The sequence below is a fragment of the Erpetoichthys calabaricus genome, chromosome 8 (assembly GCF_900747795.2).
Source record: "Erpetoichthys calabaricus chromosome 8, fErpCal1.3, whole genome shotgun sequence".
NCBI lineage: Eukaryota > Metazoa > Chordata > Cladistia > Polypteriformes > Polypteridae > Erpetoichthys > Erpetoichthys calabaricus.
In genome coordinates this window covers 17,306,410-17,331,698 of record NC_041401.2, presented here as the reverse complement: position 1 = coordinate 17,331,698, position 25,289 = coordinate 17,306,410, and the positions used below count along the sequence as shown (strand labels likewise).

General features: G+C 43.7%; 1 protein-coding gene, 1 long non-coding RNA gene and 1 other non-coding gene across 6 annotated transcripts in view; 1 reads left to right on the top strand and 2 right to left on the bottom strand.

The window, feature by feature from the left end:
* LOC127528937 (uncharacterized) overlaps positions 1–25,289 on the bottom strand; it is a 328,693-nt gene that overhangs the window by 175,735 nt on the left and 127,669 nt on the right. The window lies entirely within an intron of this gene.
* The window catches only part of rapgef4a (Rap guanine nucleotide exchange factor 4a), a 348,015-nt gene that overhangs the window by 217,084 nt on the left and 105,642 nt on the right, over positions 1–25,289 (top strand). The gene's annotated exons all lie outside the window — the stretch shown is intronic.
* On the bottom strand, positions 24,162–24,245 carry trnaf-gaa (transfer RNA phenylalanine (anticodon GAA)). The gene has a single exon. It is a non-coding gene; the product is annotated as a tRNA-Phe (tRNA).

Here is a 25,289-nt window from a genome sequence, read left to right as displayed (position 1 = left end):
AGCCGGAAGTCCACCGGGTGCCCTCAAGTCTCTTCCCCCCAGTACTTCCCGGTGTGGCGGAAGTACTGAGGGCCAACACTCCCAAGGCATTGGGGCGCCCCCTGGCGGTGACCACGGGCCCCTACAGGGTTGAGCTTCCAAGCTCTGTACCCGTGCTCCCCAAAGCCACCAGGGAGGATGCCCCCTCGTGTCCTGGAGGAGGCACAAGCCCTCCTCCACTCCTCCTAGGCGTCCCGGCCGGGCATGGATGCCCGCCGGGCACCACAGTGGAGAAAAGAAGAGCTGCTCAGGAAGCAGCAAGCACATCAACCTCTGAGCAAACGAATGATAAACATACAGAGAAAACTAGGAATGTCAAGTCAAGTGTACTCACCACACGTTATCATGCAGTGCGCCGTTACTGGTGAGATAATGTTCACTACAAAATGGCGCTGTATAAACCCCTAATACGTCAGGTTCTGTCTTGATCACGGACTCACCGCGTGTCTCTGAGGATTTGCTTCAGCTGCCTGCACACCACTTAAAAAAAAACATGAAAACAATTTTACTTTTCATAATGCAATTCTTTTCATAGAAGTTGCGTCTACTGTATCTGTATACACCGATCTGCCACAATCTGAAAAGCAGGGCTGCAGCAATCGATTATTTAAGTAATTGAGTTTTCTACCAATTATTACATCGATTAATTGAGTAACTGGATAAGAAATACGTTTGCTTTTTTTAATGGCAATAGTAAATATACAAAAAAAAATATATAAGACATCTGTCTTAAAATTAACTGTTAACTAATTTTATCTGCGGTGGGCTGGCACCCTGCCCGGGGGTTTGTTCCCTGCCTTGCACCCTGTGTTGGCAGGGATTGGCTCCAGCAGACCCCCATGACCCTGTGTTAGGATATGGCGGGTTGGATAATAACTGACTGACTGACTGACTAATTTTAATGTTAGAAACACCCATCATTTTTATTGTTTAAATTACATACAATAAAATTATTTGTCAAAACTAAACTCATTTAGTGCATTGAAGTACCATATTACGTTGTGCGTTTTAAAGAAAACATTGTCTGAAATGCAGAAACAAATAAATAGAAGAACAATGTGTCAGTACAGTCAGTCAGTCATTATCCAACCCGCTATATCCTAATTACAGGGTCACGGGGGTCTGCTGGAGCCAATCCCAGCCAACACATGGGTCAAGGCAGGAAACAAACACCGGGCAGGGTGCCAGCCCACCGCAGGACACACACACACACACACACACACACCAAGCACAATTTAGGATCGCCAATGCACCTAATCTGCATGTCTTTGGACTGTGGGAGGAAACCCACGCAGACACGGGAGAACATGCAAACTCCACACAGGGAGCACCCAGGAAGCAAACCCAGGTCTCCTAACTGCGAGGCTAACCACTGCGCCACCGTGCCGCCCGATGCCTAGAATATGCAGACATTAATTGATGACACTCAGTCAGTCATTATCCAACCCGCTATATCCTAACTACAAGGTGACGGGGGTCTGCTGGAGCCAATGCCAGCCAGCACAGGGCGCAACACAGGAACAAACCCCAGGCAGGGCGCCAGTCCACCGCAGGGCTGGGATTGGCTCCAGCAGACCCAGTGACCCAGGTTGGATGATGGATGGATGGATATTCTAAGCATTCAGATTTCATTATACAACAACAACAACAGCAGCATTTATTTCTATAGCACATTTTCATACAAAAAGTAGCTCAAAGTGCTTTACATAATGAAGAAAAGAAAAATAAAAGACAAAAAATAAGAAAGTAAAATAAGACAACATTAGTTAACATAGAAAAGGAGTAAGGTCCGATGGCCAGGGTGGACAGAAAAAACAAAAAAAAAACTCCAGAAGACTGGAGAAAAAAAATAAAATCTGTAGGGGTTCCAGGCCACGAGACCACCCAGTCCCCTCTGGGCATTCTACCTAACATAAATGAAATAGTCCTCTTTGTAGTTCGGGTTTTTCACGAAGTCACTTGATGCTGATGGTCATACAGACTTCTGGCTTTTAATCCATCCATCATTTTTGGAACATCATGGTGCTTTCGGTAGATGGTGGTGGCGCACGCCGGAAAAGGAAACAGAAGAGAGAGTAGGGGTTAGTACAGATTTTGAATGAATAGTTATTATAATGAATTGGATATACAGAGTATCAGGATTAAATTACAGTGAAGTTATGAGAAGGCCATGTTACAGTAATGTGTTTTCAGCAGTTTTTTAAAGTGCTCCACTGTATTAGCCTGGTGAATTCCTACTGGCAGGCTATTCCAGATTTTAGGTGCATAACAGCAGAAGGCTGCCTCACCACTTCTTTTAAGTTTTGCTCTTGGAATTCTAAGGAGACCCTCAGTTGAGGATCTGAGATTACGATTTGGAATATAAGGTGTCAGACATTCTGATATATAAGATGGGGCGAGATTATTTAAGGCTTTATAAACCATAAGCAGAATTTTAAAGTCAATTCTGAATGACACAGGTAACCAGTGTAGTGACATCAAAACTGGAGAAATGTGTTCGGATTTTCTTTTCCTGGTAAAGATTCTAGCAGCTGAACATGCCAGCATTACGCTGAGAAGCTACTCTTCATGACTTCATAGCTGACATACTGTAGACAGCTCCTGCTTCACCTGGATCATTTTGCTTTCCTCTGAAGTTGAACACCAACTTCTTTTAAAGCGCATCTTGCTCACCTGTCAGCCATGTTGACTGCTGAGAACTGGAGTCCTCTGGCTGGCACTGCCATAGTATCACCCCAGTAATGGGCTTGCTTACTCAAAAACTAAATTATAAAACTCTGCACCACCTGCATGGGGTCCTGATTTATTAAAGTCCAAAGGAAGTCTCTGCTCCCTTTCTTGACCCCTCCTGATTTAAAGGATGCAGGCTGCTGCCACCCGGACTGCTTCCTGACTCTTATCTCGCGCCACCCGAACTGTGAATTGCACACAACATTCAGTCCTCTCTGTAAATTCCCAACTTGCAAACCATGGCCAACCAGCGATGAAAGTCTTCCTTTGGCTCTTGGTCGTATCTATAGGAGTGCGGTGACGGCCTGTGTGCGGGTTGTGGAGTTTTGCCGAACCTGATGAAATAAGTGGAGGCTCTTCAGGATGAGATGGGCAAAGTTTAACGTTAAAAAGGACACAGAATGGCCAGTCATTAAGCACGCAGGCCTGTGTGGCCACATTCCTCCTCGGGCCTCGTTTCCTACCTAGCAGACTGAGCGGCTATCATTTTTATTTTAACCTTTGCTAAAAATACACTTCCGTCGCTGTGTGCATTTATAGCAGTTCCTGTCCCACCTTGCAGCTGGACAAGTAAAAGTCATTTCCCTAATCTTCAAAATGGATCAAAGCAACTGTTTATCTTTACTACTTCACAAGTGACTGACGTCATGCTGTTTGGACTCGGAGCCAGAACTGGGGGTGGTGGTGGGGTTTGGGATTGGGTTTAGTTGCCCCTTAACTGAACATTTTCAGATACTTTTTTTTTATTATTTTATTGATTTTATTAAAATCAAAGCGGCACGGTGGCGCAGTGGTAGCGCTGCTGCCTCGCAGTTAGGAGACCCGGGTTCGCTTCCCGGGTCCTCCTGTTCTCCCCGTGTCTGCGTGGGTTTCCTCCGGGCGCTCCGGTTTCCTCCCACAGTCCAAAGACATGTCGGTTAGGTGGATTGGCGATTCTAAATTGGCCCTAGTGTGTGTTTGTGTGTGTCCTGCGGTGGGTTGGCACCCTGCCCGGGATTGGTTCCTGCCTTGTGCCCAGTGTTGGCTGGGAATGGCTCCAGCAGACCCCCGTGACCCTGTGTTCGGATTGGAAAATGGATGGATGGATGGATGGATTAAAATCAAATAACATTCCATACAAATAACTCAAGTTTCACAAAAAAAGGTTCAAAAGAAATCAACCCCTCACCCCTGAGAAAGACAGCTAGGCCAGCAGAGTCAAATTTAAAGCTGGTAAAAATAAGTAAATAGATAAATTAATAAATGATTAAAGATAAATGGAGTAAAAGAGAGGAGAGAACCCGTTTCCTCAATTTAAATGCTTATTTTAACTCTTTGAGGGCTGAATATTTTTTCCAAAAAACTAAGTTTTCTGAAAAGAATACAAAGCAATGATAAGTCAACATAAAACATCTGTTACTATGTGCTGTGGCAGCTGTTGGCGCATGTTTGGGATCTCTGGTGGCAGTGGCTGCATGGGGGCACCTCACTGGTCAGCCGGAATGCACGGTGGGCCAGCTGCATGGCTGACTTCACAAAGCAGATGGGTGGCGGTTGCAGTGTGACGCAATGTGGTCTGTACCTCTTGTCATCATAAGTGGTGGTTCTCCCAGGCTGTAGGCACATCAGCTACACGAAAGTGTTCAGTGCCACGATCAGATGAGGCTGGTACCTCACTTTCGTTTTTGACATCCATCTCCAGATCACTTGCATCAAACTCGGAGTCTGACAGGTCAGTGTCCTATTTGACGAAATTACGTAAAAAAGTCCATGGAGTATTTTGCTTTGCACATTCTCTTTGGTCTCTTGCCAGATGTCGATGCCATTTTAGAGGTTGTTTGCTCTTTGCTACTCATGCACGCATAGGGAACCGAGGTTAAATCAACATGGCTATGTAACTTTACCTTCTAGCAAATACAGTCAAACTAAAACATAAGGGTAAGTTTTGTTGCAGTTTACAGCCGATTACCGTCCTCTACTCCTGAATTTTGACAAAAGTCGACATCAGCCCTGAAAGAGTTAAAATGTTATTGATCAGATCCTGCCAGGTTATGAAAAAGTTTTGTGCAGATCCTCCATGTGAGAATTTGATTTTTTTCACGTTCGAATACAGTAGAGTCTCGCTTCTCCGACATAAACGGGCCGGCAGAACGTCGGATAAGTGAAAATGTCGGATAGTGGGAGGTGTTAAGAAAAAGCCTATTAAACGTCAAACTGTGTTATAATTTTACACATTATGAACCTAATAATCATGTTTTACAACAAAACAGCAGAAAAAATTAACTGAAAAAATGAACTTAGCAACAAAAAATAGACTACGCTTACGCTCGCAACTTGCAGTTCTTGTTGCCGATTGATGGTTTTTATTGGGTTTTTTTTGCGGTGGGACATCGGATAATATGGAATGTTGGATAAGTGAGACTCTACTGTAGTTGTAACAAAGGCGCTATATTGCGCCCGACCTGACACAGATTGGACACGGGAGGCACGTATAAAGATAAATAAACTTTTATTTTTCTTCAGCTGGATGGCACGTCTTCCCTGTGTCCCCCCTGCCACAACACAGTCCCAAAGTACAAACTACAACACCATAACACTCCCCTCTCTTCCTCTTCCACCATCACCACTCCTCCTCCTCCTGACTCTGGCCGTTCACTGGTGGTTGTTGGCTCCTTTTATGGCCCACCGGGAAGTGCTCCAGGTGCTCGATCATCTGTTTCCACTTTCACTCCCTAGTGGGGCTGAAGATTAGTCCAGCTGAGCTCATGGACCCATGCAGTGCCCCCTGGTGGCCACCCCAGACCACAACAGGGCTGTAGAGATCTCTCATCTCCCATGGAGCCCTGCGGGAGGCTGAAGCACCACTCCAACCCAGGGGGGCGGCCATCCAGCATCCAGGTGGAGGTACTGCACCGTCCAGGGCTGCTCCCCCTGAATACACATTGAACGGGCATCCTGGCCGGGCATGGGATCCGGCCGTCTACCACATAGTATATACAGTGCATCCGGAAAGTATTCCCAGCGCATCACTTTCTCCACATTTTGTTATGTTACAGCCTTATTCCAAAATGGATTAAATTAATTTTTTTCCTCAGAATTCTACACACAACACCCCATAATGACAACGTGAAAACAGTTTACTTGAGATTTTTGAAAATTTATTCAAAATAAAAAAATTGAGAAAGCACATGTACATAAGTATTCACAGCCTTTGCCATGAAGCTCAAAATTGAGCTCAGGTGCATCCTGTTTCCCCTGATCATCCTTGAGATGTTTCTGCAGCTTCATTGGAGTCCACCTGTGGTAAATTCAGTTGACTGGGCATGATTTGGAAAGGCACACACCTGTCTATAGAAGGTCCCACAGTTGACAGTTCATGTCAGAGCACAAACCAAGCATGAAGTCAAAGGAGTTGTCTGTAGACCTCTGAGACAGGATTGTCTTGAGGCACAAATCTGGGGAAGGTTACAGAAAAATGTCTGCTGCTTTGAAGGTCCCGATGAGCACAGTGGCCTCCATCACCCATAAGTGGAAGAAGTTCGACACCACCAGGACTCTTCCTAGAGCTGGCTGGCCATCTAAACTGAGCGATCGGGGGAGAAGGGCCTTAGTCAGGGAGGTGACCAAGAACCCGATGGTCACTCTGTCAGAGCTCTAGAGGTCCTCTGTGGAGAGGGGAGAACCTTCTAGATGGACAACCATCTCTGCAGCAATCTACCAATCAGGCCTGTATGGTAGAGTGGCCAGACGGAAGCCACTCCTTAATAAAAGGCACTTGGCAGCCCGCCTGGAGTTTGCCAAAAGGCACCTGAAGGACTCTCAGACCATGAGAAAGAAAATTCTCTGGTCTGATGAGACAAAGATTGAACTCTTTGGTGTGAATGCCAGGCATCACATTTGAAGGAAACCAGGCACCATCCCTACAGTGAAGCATGGTGGTGACAGCATCATGCTGTGGGGATGTTTTTCAGCGGCAGGAACTGAGAGACTAGTCAGGATAAAGGGAAAGATGACTGCAGCAATGTACAGAGACATCCTGGATGAAAACCTGCTCCAGAGTGCTCGTGACCTCAGACTGGGGCGACGGTTCATCTTTCAGCAGGACAACGACCCTAAGCACACAGCCAAGATATCAAAGGAGTGGCTTCAGGACAACTCTGTGAATGTCCTTGAGTGGCCCAGCCAGAGCCCAGACTTGAATCTGATTGAACATCTCTGGAGAGATCTTAAAATGGCTGTGCACCGACGCTTCCCATCCAACCTGATGGAGCTTGAGAGGTGCTGCAAAGAGGAATGGGCGAAACTGGCCAAGGATAGGTGTGCCAAGCTTGTGGCATCATATTCAAAAAGACTTGAGGCTGTAATTGCTGCCAAAGGTGCATCGACAAAGTATTGAGCAAAGGCTGGGAATACTTATGTACATGGGATTTCTCAGTTCTTTTATTTTTAATAAATTTGCAAAAATCTCAAGTAAACTTTTTTTCATGTTGTCATTATGGGGTGTTGTGTGTAGAATTCTGAGGAAAAATATGAATTTAATCCATTTTGGAATAAGGCTGTAACATAACAAAATGTGGAAAAAGTGATGCGCCGTGAATACTTTCCGGATGCACTGTAACATCAGTTACCAACTGACTTAAATTAGGAGAGTTAGGATTCTTCCAGTTGAGAAAGATAAGTCTACGTGTTAATCGTGTACAAGAAAGTAGGATGAAATTACCCCTTTTATTGGCTAACTAAATAGATTAGAAATGCAAGCTTTCGAGGCAGCTAAGACCCCTTCATCAAGGGGTAATCTTAACATCAGGGCCCAGGGTAATAATTTTATTTTTGCCTCAGGGCCTTATTATAGTCAGGTTAAGATTAGAATAAAGGGCAAGGGGAAGACAGTCTAAAGAAAAGAAAAAGGTTAACATTGTGCAAGGGGAAGACGGTCTTCTTCTTCTTTTGGCTGCTTGTAAGGGTTCGCCACAGCAGATCATCTTCTTCCATATCTTCCTGTCCTCTGCATCTTGTTCTGTTACACCCATCACCTGCATGTCCTCTCTCAACACATCCATCTTCTCCTCCTTCTTCTTCGGCCAACAGCAGCCCGATTTCCGCCAGCACTCTGTTGGCTAACAGTACTGGTGGCGGTTGTTGTTAACCCGCAGCTCGACCAATCCGGTATGGAAATTTGTATTATTGTCCGCATGTTGATTTGGCAAAATTTTACACCGGATGCCCTTCCTGACGTAACCCTCCCCATTTATCCGGGCTTGGGACTGGCATGAAGAAACACACTGGTTTGTGCATCCCCTGTGGCTGGGTTAAGGGGAAGACAGTCTAAAGAAAAGAAAAGGGTTAACGTTGGGCAAGGGGTAATCTTAACATCACCTTGTCTGATGAAGGGGCTTTAACTGCCTCGAAAGCTTGCATTTCTAATCTATTTAGTTACCCAATAAAAGGGGTCATTTCACCCTACTTTCTCCTGTATCAGTCTATGGCTAACACGGTACAACACTCTACTGCTATGTTAATAGTGTAGTAAAGGCAATTACAGTTTGTTTCTCCTTCTCCACGTTAAGCCCCTCTGTGAGCCCACCAAACACAGCTGTTAGTGGATTACGAGGGTGTTTTGTCTTGTTAGAGTTCTCTATTACTCTCCTTTCCTCTTTTATTAATATGTAGCCTTTGTCAGAATGCCTCAAATCTCCCAGACTTACCACTGTTTCTAAGGTATTGTACTTTATAACTTCTCCCCACCTTCCCTTCTTCATTTATAACCTCATCAATTAGGTGTAGTAAAAGATAAGCAGGAGTTAAGTTACAATAAGTCCATCCATCCATCCATCCTCTTCCGCTTATCCGAGGTCGGGTCGCGGGGGCAGCAGCTTGAGCAGAGATGCCCAGACTTCCCTCTCCCCAGCCACTTCTTCTAGCTCTTCTGGGAGAATCCCAAGGCGTTCCCAGGCCAGCCGTGAGTTTTAGTCCCTCCAGTGTGTCCTGGGTCTTCCCAGGGGCCTCCTCCCGGTTGGACGTGCCCAGAACACCTCACCAGGGAGGCGTCCAGGAGGCATCCTGATCAGATGCCCGAGCCACCTCATCTGACTCCTCTCGATGCGTAGGAGCAGCAGCTCTACTCTGAGCCCCTCCCGGATGACTGAGCTTCTCACCCTGTCTTTAAAGGAAAGCCCAGACACCCTGCGGAGGAAACTCATTTCAGCCGCTTGTATTCGCAATCTTGTTCTTTCGGTCACTACCCATAGCTCATGACCATAGGTGACGACAGGAACATAGATCGACTGGTAAATTGAGAAATTTTTCACCACGACAGACCGATGCAGAGCCCACATTACTGCGGACGCCGCACCGATCCGCCTGTCGATCTCTCGCTCCATTCTTCCCTCACTCGTGAACAAGACCCCGAGATACTTGAACTCCACCACTTGGGGCAGGATCTCGCTCCCCACCCTGAGAGGGCACTCCACCCTTTTCCGGCTGAGGACCATGGTCTCGGATTTGGAGGTGCTGATTCCCATCCCAACCGCTTCACACTCAGCTGCGAACCGATCCAGAGAGAGCTGAAGATCACGGCCTGATGAAGCAAACAGGACAACATCATCTGCAAAAAGCAGTGACCCAGGTGACATTTAAATAATGTATTATTGATAACTAGTCATTAAGCCCGTTACAATAACAGGCGCTAGAACAGTAGTCCATAAACATTGTTAGGAACAGTCTATATTAAATGGCAAGGGACCTTTTACCTCATTAAATTTTTTCCGTAAAATGCCTGCAATTTTCTCTGACAGTAATACTGGCTTTGAAGTCCGTAATATGCATTTAATTTTCTGTGACAACAGTGGGCAATCAGCAGATTCTCCCCAGAAACTGATGTAATGTGTGCAAAAATAAATCTACTTTTACTTTACACTTTACCGGGCCAAGCTTCTTAATCACAAATCTGACGTCCTCAGAGTGAACACTTGCACAACAATGGTGAAGCTGGTTTCTGCGTCTCAGTACCCGTTTGGATTTTTCGTGTTTTCTGTTTTAGGTCTTACCTCATTTACCGAAATCCAATTGGATCTGCCACGCGATATTTTATAGCTCCCGCCCTCTCTGTCTTGTGTGACGCGTCAGGCGGCCTTTGAAGCATCTGATTTGAAGCATCGCTCCATGCCCCCGCGCACGCGCACTTCACCAGAAGACACGGACACATGGACGCACAGGGATTTTATTAAAGAGGATATTCATAAATAATAGCAATATGCAAAGTACATTTGAATACTGGCAACCACACAACCTGATAAATGCTGATGTGTAGTTTCAGGCGGCGCACAGACTTGTTATTTACTTATAAATGTCTCCAGTTCATTTGTGGTCAGCTTTCTTCAGAACAGGCCGCATGCCAGTCTCAATATGTCTGCCGAGCTGTGCTCTCCATTGTGTTGTCCTTTTCAGTTCATGGTGTGTGTGATGGTCTTTCATCAGTTTGATAAGAGAGAGGGTGAGGTAAAGCAAGCAAATTTATTGATTTTCTGTCCAACCCCTACAGCCAATAGGACATTGTGGTACTTAAAGGCTTTTGATACAAGCCAATTCCAAACAGCCATATTTCAGACCAATGGGGGACAGGACACCTTCACACCTGCCACACTCCAAACCAGGTGTTAAGGTAAAGCTTGGCAGTTTGGCAGCCTGGCTTTCCTGTGAGGGTTGACTGGAAGTCCTGCAGAGAAACATTAGCCAAACTTGTTTGAGGCACTTCACCCCAACTCTGTCGTAAAATGACAAAGAGACTCGGTCCTAAAAGGGGAGAAGGGGTTCTTAAACCATCAAACCATTGCTGCTGTTATCAATAATGTAACACTAATATTACATTGCTTTGTCGAAGTTACAAATTAAGACATACAAAATATTTATCGAGTTGTATGCAAAATTTCACATCACAACAGAGGGATTGGGACACCAAGGCTGTCTGAAAGGCATTTAAAGATTTTGGTCCAGAATGATGTTAATTTGGTGCAGGCCCAAAACATCTCGCCATCTCTGCCACCTTTACCACCCTCCGCGGTATTTTACAATTTTGAGCCAAGCAGGCGCCTTACCAGGATGTGATGCAGTCAGTCAGGATGGGACTCCACTGTGCACCTGTACAAGTGAGTGAACCATTTTGACCAGAGAAAGAAAATGTCTTTTAGGTGGGTGTCATGTGACTGGTGTAATAATATTATGATAAAAATGATTACTTACAAAAGAAAAAATAAAGCTTTAGAAACCAGTTGTTGTACTTAGAAACTGAGAACAACAACATTTATTTCTATAGCACCTTTTCATACAAATGATGAAGCTCAAAGTGCTTTTACACGATGAAGAAAGAGAAAAAAGTCAAAATATATAAGAAAATAAAATTAGGGAACACTAATTAACATAGAATAAAAGTAAGGTCTGATGGCCAGGGAGGACAGAAAAAACAAAAAAAAAAACTCTAGACGGCTGGAGAAAAAAATAAAATCTGCCACGAGACCACCTGGCCAGCCCCCCTCTAGGCATTCTACCTCACATAAATGATCTCAATCAGTCCTCATGGTATTCAGGATTCACATGGAAGACCTTGATGATGATGGTCATGTGGACCTCTGGCCCTTCAATCCATTAATGGAGGGACATCTATGTGCTTTGATCAGGTGGTGGTGGTGCAGATCAGCAGCACAGAAAACCAGAAAGAGTACAGAAGAAAGAGTAGGGGTTAGTAGGGATTACGGAGCCACCAGGAATGATATTGATGATTAAATGCACATACAGAATATCGGGATTAAACTAAAATGTAGTTATGAGAAAGCCATGTTAAAGTAATGAGTTTGTATCAGTTTTTTAAAGTGCTCCACTGTATTAGCCTGGCGAATTTCTATCAGTCTGCTATTCCAGATTTGAGGTGCATAACAGCAGAAGGCCACCTCACCACTTCTTTTAAGTTTAGCTCTTGGAATTCTAAGCAGACACTCATTTGAAGATCTAAGGTTACGATTTGAAGTGTAAGGTGAGAGGCATTCTGACATATAGGATGGAGCAGATAATTGAAGGCTTTGTAAACCATAAGCAGTATTTTAAATTAAATTCTAAATGGCACAGGTAACCAGTGTAGTGACGCTAAGACTGGTGTGATGTGCTCAGATTTTCTTTTCCTATTTAAGATTCTAGCAGCTCCATTCTGCACTCGTTGTAACTGATTTATGTCTTTTTTGGGTCGTTCTGAGAGGAGTGCGTTACAGTAATCTAGTCGACTGAAAACAAAAGCGTGAACTCATTTCTGAGCATCTTGCAAAGTTATAAGAGGTCTAACTTTTGTTATATTTCTTAAGTGAAAAAATACTGTCCTAGTGATCTGATTAATATGTGATTTAAAATTCAGGTCACAGTCAATAGTTACCCCTACATTCTTTAACTTCGTCTTGACTTTTAATCCTAATGCATCAAGTTTATTTCTAATAACCTCATTATATTTTTGCCATCACTAAAATTTCCGTTTTCCCCTTATTTAGTTTGAGACAATGACTAGTCATCCATTCAGGAACACAACTAAGACACTGGGGGTTAGTGAATCTGGTCAGCTGGCCTGCGAGAATATCGAACAAGAAGGAAAACCAAAGTACACCATGCAAATTTCAAATTTTGCACTCCCTACTGCCCCAGTTTCTCACTTGTAGTAACTTATATTAGGGATCATTGTTTAATATTTGGGTGGTGGTTAGTGCTGCTGTCTCACAGCTCCAGAGTCATGGGTTCAAATCCTGAGCCTGGTTGCTGCCCTTGTATAGTCTGCACATTCTCCTTTTGTCTGTGTGGGGTTTTGTCCAGATACTCTGGTATTCCTCCTACATCCCAAAGACCCTGTATGTTTGGTTCACGGATAATGCTAAACTGGCACTGTGGGTACATGCATGTGTGGGCCCTATGATTTGCTTCTGCTCTGGTTATGGTTTATTCAAACCTTGTGCTCAATTCTGGCCCTCAGAAAAACTGTACAGTGAATCCTCATTTATCACTTTTAATCCGTTCCAGACTCTACTGCGATAAATGAATTTTCGCGAAGTAGAATTCTTTATTTATAAATCGAATATTTTCGCAGTTAGAGTATAGAAAACCTGTTTACGACCTTCTAAATACGTTTTTTAACATTATTAGAGCCCTCTAGACATGAAATAACACCCTTTAGTCACCATTACACTCGTATTACCCAATATATTAGACAAAATAAGAGAAAATAAGACATACAGTGCATCCAGAAAGTATTCACAGCGCATCACTTTTCCCACATTTTGTTATGTTACAGCCTTATTCCAGAATGGATTAAATTCATTTTTTTCCTCAGAATTCTACACACAACACCCCATAATGACAACGTGAAAAAAGTTTACTTGAGGTTTTTGCAAATTTATTAAAAATAAAAAAACTGAGAAATCACATGTACATAAGTATTCACAGCCTTTGCAGTGAAGCTCGAAATTGAGCTCAGGTGCATCCTGTTTCCCCTGATCATCCTTGAGATGTTTCTGCAGCTTCATTGGAGTCCACCTGTGGTAAATTCAGTTGGTTGGACGTGATTTGGAAAGGCACACACCTGTCTATAGAAGGTCCCACAGTGGCACAGTGCACTGTATTAGACGTTACAAATATCATATTATTATTATTGTACTGTACATTTAATTACACACATGCACAGTTCTTACACACAACCACTAACCTATGAAGGCAGTCTTCAGGTGGTGCAGTATCTTCAGCAGGTGTGTCGTTGTCTTCTTCCACTGAAGGAGTACTAGGAGTAGGCAGTGGGTGTCTGGGTGTGCGGCTGAAGAACATCTTGATAGGCAGTTGCTGGCGCTGTCTTTTCATATGCGTGAGGAGGCTTTTGTAGGGTATTGCCATCTTTGATCATATCCAAGAGTTTCACCTTCTCCTGGATGGTAAGCATCTTCCTCCGGCGCTTAGTTTCATTGTCAGAAGGCTTAGAAAAAGCAGCACGTTTAGGAGCCATCGTGGGGCTTAGATAAAAGTTCTCAGAAAGCGCATGCGTAGTGACGTAAGCGTGTATGAGAAAAAATCGCGATAGAGTGAAGCCGCAAAAGTCAAAGCGTGATATAGCGAGGGATCACTGTACTGTACTGAATCAAGAGCATTTGAGGATACTGTTTTATTTTCTTTTAAAAAGAATCTATCATGGACCTTAAGAATTTCATTCCATATGGTCAAAAGACAGAAGGCCTAATAGGAATTCAGTCTCCGAGCCATGTGCCTGGAGAGAGTTCTGCTATCTTTTGCATGCCATGCCATGCCAGCCTCCAGTCTCAGGCACAACTTCACAACTCCCATGCCAAGGGCTTAAACGTGATATTCTTGTGTATTGCATCCTCTGACTGAACTGCCACGCCATGCTGAACATCCTGAGGAGCAGAAGAGTGTTTAGAAGCCTGCTTCATTCTTGATAGAATCTACCCAGCACTAGGGGGCTCCGCCCCCTGCTCGCTTCGCTCGCCATCCCCTGGTCTTGGGTAACCCGAAATAGATTTGAAAGAGATTATTGTCGGCCCCTGCGCCTTTCATGCTTTCCCGCACCTTCCGTACTATCTTTGTGGACCTGTGGGGCCTCCGTAGCCTCTTCCGTTTGACTCTGGGGTGCAGCGCAGAATCCTCTTTTTTGTGTAGCTGTGTCGTTAGTCGTCCGCTATGGGCGCGTTGTTGCTTCATTTCTCATTCACGTTAGTTGAGCTCTTTCGTTTTTGGGCCGTGACTCCTTCGTTCGCGGTGGATAAGACTTCGCTTGCGGTTTATGAGACGCGCACTGTAGGCGCCTGCGCAGTATGTCCCATGGTCCCATCGCCATGTACCTGCGTCCATATCCGGTTTATTCTCGGTTAGTAATATGGATACAACCGCAGGTTTTGTGTCCTGTCCTGTCTCTCCATCTAAAATGGGGACATATGTACAGTAAAACTGCACTGTCCAGAACTTTCTTTCATAGATGAGGACCACTACAGCGCAGAGCATTTATCCTCATGTGACTCCAAACTTCATTACATCAAGCAGTCAAAACCTTGTTTTACATAATGCCTGACACAGTTATTGTGTAATGAGCTTTACATTTCTAAATCCATCATCTGTTCCCGTATTTATCAAGCGTCACAGAATTACTACAAGGAATTTCAGTAAAAGTCTTAAAAGGGTAGGGATTTTTCCATGAGAAGTAGTTATGAAGCCCACTAGCAGTGAGGAATAGAAGTTCACATTTGAGAATGAATGATGGCACCCTGAGCCACAAAATTGCACTCGTAATGGTGCTTTGTAGTTTCTTTGGAAATCATGGTGATGTTTTGTAGTTTTCTAACCGTAGCGCTAAGACTTTACCACAAAGAAAATAATATTAGTAATATTCAAATGGATAGAATTATGTTCAAATAAAAAGGTTTATGCCACTCTCATGAAGTTCTCCAGAGTCATGCATTGAACCAGGCTACTTTGCAACAACATTAAGAATAATACTGTAATAGGCACCGAGAGTGAGACACACACGCCGAATGAGAGTTAAAAACATTACAACAGTCTAGACGAGAACAGGCCATTCAGCCCAACAAAGCTCACCAGTCCTAGTCACCAAAAAACATCAAGTTGAGTTTTGAAGGCCCCTAATGTCCTACTGCCTGCCACACTACTTGGCCACATACTCCATGGGTCTGTAGTTACAATACAATACAATACAATTTATTTTTGTATAGCCCAAAATCACACAAGGACTGCTGCAATGGGCTTTAACAGACCCTGCCTCTTGACAGCCCCCCAGCCTTGACTCTCTAAGAAGGAAAAACTCCCAAAAAAAACCCTTCTAGGGAAAAAGTGGAACAAACCTTGGGAAAGGCAGTTCAAAGAGAGACCCCTTTCCAGGTAGGTTGGGTGTGCAGTGGGTGTCAAAAAGAAGGGGGTCAATACAATACAATACACAGAACAGAACAAATCCTCAATACAGTATAAAATAAAAATATTACAAGTATGGAGCAGAATTAACAGTAGATGATATCCCATAATATTATTTGGATTTGTTTAGAGTCCTGAAGACCATCGGCCATCAAGCTGCCTCCCCCTATTGGCCATTCCACAGCTGAGCCAGCCAATCTGATGAAAGGTCCCCTCTAGCCGACAATTCCTGTGATCCTCCATCAGGGATGACTTTACCTTAGGCAGGCAAAACAACTTGGCAGGTGGGCCGTGGCACCAAGTGCCACATTTGAGTACTGAGAAGAGAAACAGAATAGGTGAGGGTTAGTAACAAATTCTAACTATCATGTTACTTATGTTTTAGTGCTAATGACTAACAACAGAGATGCAGTCTGTACAGTTAATCAGCAGCTCTAGTCAGGGTGTGCTAAACCAAAGTTGTGTGTTTTCAGCCAGGATTTGAAAGATGAGACTGAAGGGGCATCTCTTATAGTAGCAGGCAGATCATTCCACAGTTTAGGGGCTCTGTAACTAAAAGCTCGACCTCCCACTGTTATTTTATTAATCCTTGGAATTGTAAGCAGACCGGCATCTTGAGATCTTAATGTGCGCTCAGGTTTGTAAGTCATGATAAGTTCAGACAAGTAAGCCGGACATCGGCCATTTAATGCTTTATATGTTAAAAGGAGGATTTTGAAATCTGCCCTAAACTTAACCGGGAGCCAGTGTAAGGATTTGAGAACTGGACTTATGTGTTTGTATTTTCTTGTTCTTGTAATAATTCTTGCAGCAGTATTTTGGATTAACTGGAGGCTGTATAAAGAACAGTTTGAACATCCAGTGAACACTGCATTGCAGTAGTCAATCCTACTAGAGATAAATGCATGAATTAATTTCCCAGAATCCAGTTTATTTAGAAAGCACCTTAATTTCCCAACATTTTTAAGATGGAAGAAACATGATTTGGACAACTTTATAATGTGCACTTTAAATGACATGCTAGAGTCAAAGATAACTCCTAGATTGTGGGCAGATTCAGTAAAATTAATGGGGATTCCAACTGAGATAAATGATGACAAAATATTGTGGTGATCAGCGTCATTCCCTCCAATAATTAACATCTCTGTTTTATTGGTGTTTATCTCTGTGTGAAGAAAAACTTTCTAATGTTTGTGTGAAATTTACGTTTAGCAAGTTTCCAGCTGTGTCCCCGTGTTCTTGCTGAACTCATTTTAAAGTCACTGTCTTGATCCACCGGACTAATCCCTTCATAATTTTAAACACTTCAGTCAGGTCTCCTCTTCATTTTCTTTTCCTTAAACTGTAAAGGCTCAGGTCTTTTAATCTTTCTTCATAACTCATCCCCTGTAGCCCTGAATCAGCCTAGTCGCTCTTCTCTGGACTTTTTCTACGGCTTCTAAGTCTTTTTGTTTCTAACCTGGTGACCCAAACTGCACACAGGACTCCAGGAGAGGCCTCACTGGTGTGTTATAAAACTTGAGGAGAACCTCCTGTGACTTGTGCTCCAGACATAACCTGACATTCTGTTAGCCTTCTTAATGGCTCCTGAACATTGTCTGGCAGTTGACAGTATTAACCCTAACCCTAACCCTAATTAATAGGGACACTTTCATGTGTCTTTTTTCTGAGAATTAATACCCTAATACCCTAATTAATCGATAGTATTAACCCTAACCCTAATTAACCCTTAAGGACACATTTCTTTGTGTATAATGCGCTAGCATGGCTGTCTGTTAGTTTGTCCAGGATTTTAAATCACCTGTCGCTCACAAACCATTTGACCAATTGACCTGAAATTTGGTACACATATACTACGTGATGTCTACTATCCGCTTTCAGGGTGAGGATTGACCTCCAGGGTTATTCCTCTTTTTATTTTGTTTTATTATAGAATCAACTCTCGGCAGCAGCCAGCAGGTCGTCCTTGTGACGCATGCGTATGGGCACCCTTCTCATCCCTACCACCTTCATATCTTAAATCATTCTTGAGGCAGACTAAAGACTCAAGTGCCAGGTTAAGTAAAAAATTAAAGAAAACGTACTAAGTAATTGCAACACAAACACTTTCTTAATAAGTTTTAATGCGAAAAGATGTCAACGAAAGAAGAGAAGAAGCGGGCCGCTAGGGTGGAGATAAGAAGAGCTGTTCAGGAAGCAACAAGCACATCAAGGTCTGAGCAAACGAATGCTAAACAAACAGAGAAAGAGGATGAAAACTAGGAATGTCAAGTCAAGTGTATTCACAGCACGTTATCATGCAGTGCGCCATTACTGGTCAAATATAAAACCAAAGCTATTTGCCACTGCCAGGGCATTACCCTCAGAGTCCAGAGCCACGATCACAACATTATTACAGGCACCTTCTGAGCAACAGCAAGTTAACATTTCTAAATCTGTTTTCTTTTTTATCTGAACAGATACCAGCAGAAACATTTTCTTTTATCGGAGAGCAGCATAAACAGTTTATGTTCAGTAGCAACTCTTTGAGGGCTAATATTTTTTTCCAAGAAACTCAGTTTTCTGAAAAGTGCACAAAGCAATGGCTTCACACATAAATCACATAAAACATCTGTTGCTGCCTGTTGTGCCTGCTGTCGGCACCTGTGGGGTACAGGGGCTCGACGGCCAGCAGGAGTGCACGGTGGGCTGGCTGTGTTTGTGACACAGGTGCATGATGGTGGCAGTTGCAGTGATATGCAATATGGTTTATATCTTCTGTCATCGTTAGTGTCTGTCCACCCAGGTAAACGTTGCCGTCGTTGCATCAGCTACACAAACGTGTTCAGTACCACGATCAGCTGGGGACTGATCAGCTGATGCTGGTACCTCACTTTCGTTTTCGATCTCCATCTCCAGATCACTTGTACCAAAATTGGAGTCTGACAAATCAGAGTCCAATTCAGAGATAATACAAAGAAAGACATCCACGGATTGTTTTGCTTTGAGCATTCACTTTGGTATCTCTCCACATGCCATTTTAGAAGCTGCTTGCTCTTCGCTACTCATTCACACGCAGGGAATCAAGATCAAATACTGATACAAATACTGCCAATACTGATGCTCTGTGCAAGAGAGGACACAGCCGACTATACTTCCTTAGAAGGCTGGTGTCCTTCAACATCTGCAATAAGATGCTGCAGATGTTCTATCAGATGGTTGTGGTGAGCGCCCTCTTCTACGCGGTGGTGTGCTGGGGAAGCAGCATAAAGAAGAGGGACGCCTCACGCCTGGACAAACTGGTGAGGAAGACAGGCTCTATTGTTGGCATGGAGCTGGACAGTTTGACATCCGTGGCAGAGCGATGGGCGCTCAGCAGGCTCTTGTCAATCATGGAGAATCCACTGCATCCACTAAACAGGATCATCTCCAGACAGAGGAGCAGCTTCAGCGGCAGACTGCTGTCACCGTCCTGCTCCACTGACAGACTGAGGAGATCGTTCCTCCGCCAAACTATGCAACTCTTCAATTCCACCCGGGGGGGTAAACGTTAACATTATACAAAGTTACTGTCTGTCTGTTATACCCACATTGTTATCACTCTTTAATTTAATATTGTTTTTTATCAGTATGCTGCTGCTGGAGTATGTGAATTTCTCCTTGGGATTAATAAAGTATATCTATCTATCTATCTATCTATCTATCTATCTATCTATCTATCTATCTATCTATCTATCTATCTATTTGTCTGTCTGTCTATTATATAGTGCCTTATCTATGATTATATAGTGCCTCTATCTATCGATTATATAGTGCCTTATCTATCGATTATATAGTGCCTTATCTATCTGTCTGTCTGTCTATTATATAGTGCCTTATCTATGATTATATAGTGCCTCTATCTATCGATCGATTATATAGTGCCTTATTTATCGATTATATAGTGCATTTATCTATCTATCTATCTATCAAATCAACAAAGCTAACTTTCTTTCTAGCAAAAGCTTATCGAAAGTGCTGTAACAAGAAGATCACTGATCTCTATCGATTGCTAGTGAGACTGAGGCTTTCAAAATAATAATAATAATAACAAAAACTGTGTTAACACGTGATAAAATAGTTGTCTGTGTTAATTAATTCATGCGTCAACGTGGTAATAACGTGTTAACTTGCCCAGCCCTATTAAGAATATATGCCCCCATCGACCCAGTTACTAGTTGTCCTGACCAGCACACTTTGGGTGGCTTACTGTGAACAGCATGGGGCATCCAGAGTCCTTATCTTGTTTTGTTTTGGCCTGTGGCCTGTTCACAGTGACATAACAGATGTTTCTCAGTCTTAATCCATTTCAGAGTCACTGGGTCCATAGCTTATCATACTGGCATTGAATACAAGGAAGGTATCATGGGATTCCAGCTCATAGCCGGGTACACTCAGGCCCAAACCAGGCCAATTTAGAATCACTGATGAACCTGACAGACACATATTTTGAATACTTGGAGAATATATAAACTCTACATTGGTTTGGGAGTCAATCCCAGGTTCTGGATCTGAGAGGCAGTCACCATGCCACCTGTTTTTTACAGTAAAGCTTCAAATAAATAAGTCGCTGTTAATAATGTTGTTTTGCCGTGTGATCTTTTCCTTGTAAATTCAATGGTGATGTTATTGCCGATCTCTTTCTCAGAAGTCACCTGCTTAACTACACATACAGTATATCTGAAAGTGTCACAGCCAACATCAGCAACCTTTACTTTTTGCAAATGGATACTAAATAATTGAGAAAAGTCGCTCAGGGAGAATCAAAGACATCTTTTTGAAATCGGCTCATCATGTTTTGTAGTCATTAATGACTTTCTTAGACCATTTAGCAAATCGTCTGCTTAACTCTTGTCTTGATCTATTATTAACACTTTGCAGTTTGCTCAATGGAGCCGGGTACGTGGACGTCCTATGAATCCAAAGCCACTCAGTAATTCCTTATCAAATCATCCTTGAAAATGGGAGCGGAAAGACAAAGCTAATGGCTGCTAATTCACTTTTACTGCATTAGGTTGGGCTCTGGCTGGAATGAAGACTCTTCCCATTGCATATATCTGTTGTTGTAATGTGAGATTCACATTTCAGGAAGACATTGTGGGGTTTGGGCGGCACAGTGGCACAGTGATAGCGCTGCTCCCTCACAGTAAGGAGACTTGAGTTTGCTTCCCGGGTCCTCCCTGTGTGGAGTTTGCATGTTCTCCCCGTGTCTGTGTCGGTTTCCTCCCACAGTCCAAAGACATGCAGGTTTGGTGCATTGACGATCCTCAATTGTCCCGAGTGTGTGATTGGTGTGTGGGTGTGTCCTGCAGTGGGTTTGCGCCCTGCCCGGGATTGGTTCCTGCCTTGCACCCTGTGTTGGCTGGGATTGGCTCCAGCAGACCCATGTGTTTGGATTCAACGGGTTGGAAAATGGATGGATGGATGGATTGTGGGGTTTCATGTTTTTTATTTCTGTCTGTATATGATATTGTGGCTCTTGGGGAGGAGGTGTACTGAAACCCAGAAAAGAACTCACCTCTGACCTGCTCCATGATGATGGTTTTATTATTCAATCAAGAAAGCCTCACCAATGCTGGGTACTATGTAAATTTTGTCCCGAAAGGCTTCAACAAATTTCCATCGTTTTTTTTTTTGTTTTTTTGTTCAATGGCTGTACCGATTCTCTTAACACCACTCAAGTTTTGAGAGCATAGAGTTAGGACCCTCCTGGTGCAAAGTCAACATCTGTGGCAGCATTCTCCTTGTCTTTGATAGGAAGTGAACTGGCTGGCTGTCTTCCTGGTTGCCCTTTAATGCCGAGCTCCCATGTCATGTGACCAGTTGAGGTGGCTCTCATGCAACAATCCTGGATCTCACTTTGCAGGTCTTTGCTCCTCAAACTTCCTGTCATCCTTCTGAGCGTGTTTGACATGTTTTTTCCTTGGGCTGTACCGGAGGAAAGTGTAGATGACACCCTGGGGCATCAGGTGTTCCATGACTGTCTCACAACAGTTTGATCTCAGAGGTCCACAGAAAGTTAAATGGACTTCATAGCTTGATTTTTGTCCTGAAATGCAAAATGAATTGAGGGAGCTTGTATATCAAGGTACACTTGTGTCTTTTTAAAAGATGTCCAATCAATTCAGCTTGTCACAGATACATCTAGACACATCTCAAAGAGAATTCAAATAAAAAACTGAATGTTCCTAACTGCAATTTCCACAGCAAAGAGTCAGGATACTGATATGAATAAGAGTTTTCAGACATGTCGGCCACAGGGGGAGTGCTACAAGAACAGGTACATGAGTTCCAAAAGGGCATTCGTGACTGTTAAAGCACTGCAAAAGGTCATCTTGGAAAACACTCCCTACAGTCATTACTCTGTTGAATTTGGAGTCTGGAGGAGAGGTAGCTGTAATAATAATGTTAAAAGTAGAAGTAGCAGTGTTGTCATTCATACAGAAAACAGAACACTTACTAGTTGCATATCTGACATTCAACATGTTGCCATGCTCATTTTAAACAAAACTGTACCAAAACAGAGAACTTCTTCTTCTTCTTCTTCTTCTTTTGGCTGTTCCCATTAGGGGTTGCCACAGTGGGTCATCTTCTTCCATATCTTTCTGTCCTCCACATTTTGTTCTGTTACACCCATCACCTGTATATCCTCTCTCACCACATCCATAAACCTTCTCTTAGGCCTTTCTCTTCCCTGGCAGCTCTATCCTTAACATCCTTCTCCCAATATACTCCTTATCTCACCACTGCACATGTCCAAACCAACGCAATCTCACCTCTCTGACTTTGACTCCCAACCGTCTCACCTGAGCTGACTCTCTAATGTCCTCATTTCTAATCCTGTCCATCCTCGTCACACCCAGTGCAAATCTGAGCATCTTTAACTCTGCTACCTCCAGTTACCTTGCAGGTAAAATAAAAATGTAACTGAGGAAAGTTCCAGTCAAGTTAGCATTTTGAGGTAGCAATGGATGGTCCGGGCAGCTGGAGACATCCCCAGCCAAAGAAGTGATTAATAGCCACAGACCTTCTTCTTCTTCTTTTTTCGGCTGCTCCCGTTAGGGGTCGCCACAGAGGGTCATTCTCTTCCATATCTTTCTGTCCTCCACATTTTGTTCTGTTATACCCATCACCTGTATGTCCTCTCTCAGCACATCCATAAACCTTCTCTTAGGCCTTCCCCTTCTCCTCTTCTCTGGCAGCTCTATCCTTAGAATCCTTCTCTCAATATACCCAGCATCTCTCCTCTGCACATGTCCAAACCAACGCAATCTCACCTCTCTGACTTTGTCTCCCGGCCCTCTAATGTCCTCATTTCTAATCCTTTCCATCCTCGTCACACCCAGTGCAAATCTGAGCATCTTTAACTCTACCGCCTCCAGCTACCTTGCAGGTAAAATAAAAATGTAACTGAGGAAAGTTCCAGTCAAGTTAGCATTTTGAGGTAGTAATGGATGGTCCGAGCAGCTGGGGACATCCCCAGCCAAAGAAGTGATTAATAGCCACAGACCTTCTTCTTCTCCTTCTTTCGGCTGCTCCCGTTAGGGGTCACCACAGTGGGTCATCTTCTTCCATATCTTTCTCTCCTCCACATCTTGTTCTGTTACACCCATCACCTGTATGTCCTCTCTCACCACATCCATAAACCTTCTCTTAGACCTTCCTCTTTTCCTCTTACCTGGCAGCTCTATCCTTAACATCCTTCTCCCAATATACCCAGCATCTCTCCTCTGCACATGTCCAAACCAACGCAATCTCACCTCTCTGACTTTGTCTCCCAACTGTCTCACCTGAGCTGACTCTCTAATGTCCTCATTTCTAATCCTGTCCATCCTCGTCACACCCAGTGCAAATCTGAGCATCTTTAACTCTGCCGCCTCCAGCTACCTTGCAGGTAAAATAAAAATGTAACTGAGGAAAGTTCCAGTCAAGTTAGCATTTTGAGGTAGTAATGGATGGTCTGAGCAGCTGGGGACATCCCCAGCCAAAGAAGTGATTAATAGCCACAGACCTTCTTCTTCTCCTTCTTTCAGGTGCTCCTGTTAGGGGTTGCCACAGCGGATCATCTTCTTTCATATCTTTCTGTCCTCCACATCTTGTTCTGTCACTGCCAACATTCAAAGTTCCTACCCTCAGTTCCACTCACTTTACCTTCCTCCTCTCCTCCTGCCTCCAGACATGTCTCCCCCCTCTTCTTCTCCTTCTTCTTCTTCGGCCAACAGTAGCCCAATTTCCGCCAGCACCCTGTTGGCTGACAGTACTGGTGGCAGTCGTTGTTAACCCGAGGCTCGACCGATCCGGTATGGAAATTTGTATTGTTGTCCGCATATTGATTTGGCAGAATTTTACACCTGATGTAACCCTCCCCATTTATCCGGGATTGGGACCGGCATGAAGAAACACACTGGTTTGTGCATCCCCTGTGGCTGGGTTAAAAATCGTGCTGTCAGAAGTGGAATATGAACCCACACCTCCATTCAGAGACCAGAACTTCAGTCTGGTGCCTTAGACCACTCGGCCATCCTGACTGATTAATAGTCACAGACCCACTGGCCAAATTTCAAGCAGCTAAGCTTATAGCTTAGTAGTTAATAAGTAGTGACAAGAAAGCACACCCACAGCAAAAAGGTACAACCTGCCACATCACGCAAAGTTAATATTAAAGAGACACATCCATACCAGGCAAGTGGCAAGCAGCCACACACCCACAAGGACACTGCCTTCTGAAAATATTGAGACCCTTCACGTTTTTGTTGTTTTGCAGCCTTAGGCTAAAATCATTTCAGTTCATATTTTTCCTCGTGAAACAACACTTAGTACCCCAGAATGACAAAGCAGAAACAGGATTTTAGAAATTTTTGAAAACTTATTAAAAATAAATAAAACTTAAACATGACACAAGTATTCAAACCCTGTACTAAGTACCTAGTTGAAGCCCATTTGGCATTGATTCCCACCTGGAGTCTCCTTGGGTCTGAAGTGACAAGGGTTAACACTCATGGATTTGGGGTTTTCCTGCTCTTCTTCTCCGTGGGTCCTCTCAGGTTGGTAGACGGCCATCAGGTCTCTCCCATGTTGTCCAGTTGGGTTCAAGTGTGATCTCTGGTGAGCCACACCAGGACATTCACAGAGTTGTCCCTCAGTTACTCTTCTTTTGTCTTTGCTTTGTGATTAGGGTCCTTGTCCGGTTGGAAGGTGAACCTTCATCCCGCTCTGAGATCCAGAGCACTCCATAGCAGACTTCCATTAGGCATATCTCTGTACTTTGCTTCATTTATCTTTCCCCCCTTCTATCTGTAGTCTGGCAGCCCCTGGAACTGAACAACAACCCCACACAGCAGGATGCTGCCACCACCATGCTTCATGGTTGAAATGGTATTTCTCAGGTGATGTGCGGTGCCTGGCTTCTTCTAGACATGACACTAATCTTTGTTTCATTAGACCAGAGAATCTTTCTTTCTCACAGTCTGAGAGTCCTTTTGGCGCCTTTTTGCAAACTCCTGGTGGACTTTCATGTGTCTTTTTCTGAGAATAGGCTTCTGTGTGACTGCTCTGTCATTAAGCTCATATCA